The sequence below is a fragment of the Arachis stenosperma genome, chromosome 2 (assembly GCF_014773155.1).
Source record: "Arachis stenosperma cultivar V10309 chromosome 2, arast.V10309.gnm1.PFL2, whole genome shotgun sequence".
Taxonomy (NCBI): Eukaryota; Viridiplantae; Streptophyta; class Magnoliopsida; order Fabales; family Fabaceae; genus Arachis; species Arachis stenosperma.
In genome coordinates this window covers 66,612,805-66,613,589 of record NC_080378.1, presented here as the reverse complement: position 1 = coordinate 66,613,589, position 785 = coordinate 66,612,805, and the positions used below count along the sequence as shown (strand labels likewise).

The following is a 785-nucleotide window of genomic DNA, read 5'->3' as shown; positions in this document are numbered from 1 at the left end:
CCCACCCAAAATTTGGGTGGTTCTTCCAACCTGGATTGTAAGTTTTAGCATTGGGATCATATGGTTGTCTAGATGAATTGTTCACATAGTTGGCTTGCTCCCAATCACATTCAACTTCTGGATTATCTCCTTCTTACATAGGTTCTTGAGCATTGATGGTTGAAACTTGATTTTTCTCTATTTGCTTGGTTAGAGCTACTAGTTGAGCTATGATCATCTTGTTTTGAGACAGTAGAGCATCCATGTGGTTTAGCTCCATTACTCCCTTTCTTGGGTTCCTATCGGAGGCATAGAAATACTCATTATTAACCGCAGTTTTTATGATGTATATGGCCTCTTCAATTGTCTTCTTGTTGTTGAGAGAGCCTCCTGAAGAGTGATCTAAGGCCTTCTTTAACTCTTGAGACAATCTGTCATAGAAAATATGCAGCTGTACCCACTCATTGAACATGTCCGGAGGGCACCTTCTTGTCAACTCTTTGTAGCTCTCCCATGCTTCATAGATAGTCTCCCCATCTTGTTGTCTAAATGTTTGTACCTCAATTCTCAACTTGATAACTCTTTGGGGAGGGTAGAATTTTGCCAAGAACTTATTCACCACCTCTTCCCAAGTTGTCAAACTCTCCTTGAGAAAGGAGTCCAACCACTTAGATGCTTTATCCCTAAGAGAAAAGGAAAAAAAAAAAGCAATCTATAGGTGTCAGGGTGAACACCATTAGCCTTCACTGTGTCACAGATTCTCAAGAACATGGTTAGATATTGATTTGGATCTTCTTAAGCATTTT

General features: G+C 39.9%; 1 non-coding gene across 1 annotated transcript; it reads left to right on the top strand.

Moving 5' to 3' along the window:
* Positions 1 to 449: 449 nt before the first annotated feature.
* LOC130964601 (small nucleolar RNA R71) lies at positions 450 to 553 on the top strand. Its single transcript, XR_009080689.1, has one exon. It is a non-coding gene; the product is annotated as a small nucleolar RNA R71 (small nucleolar RNA).
* Positions 554 to 785: the final 232 nt, after the last annotated feature.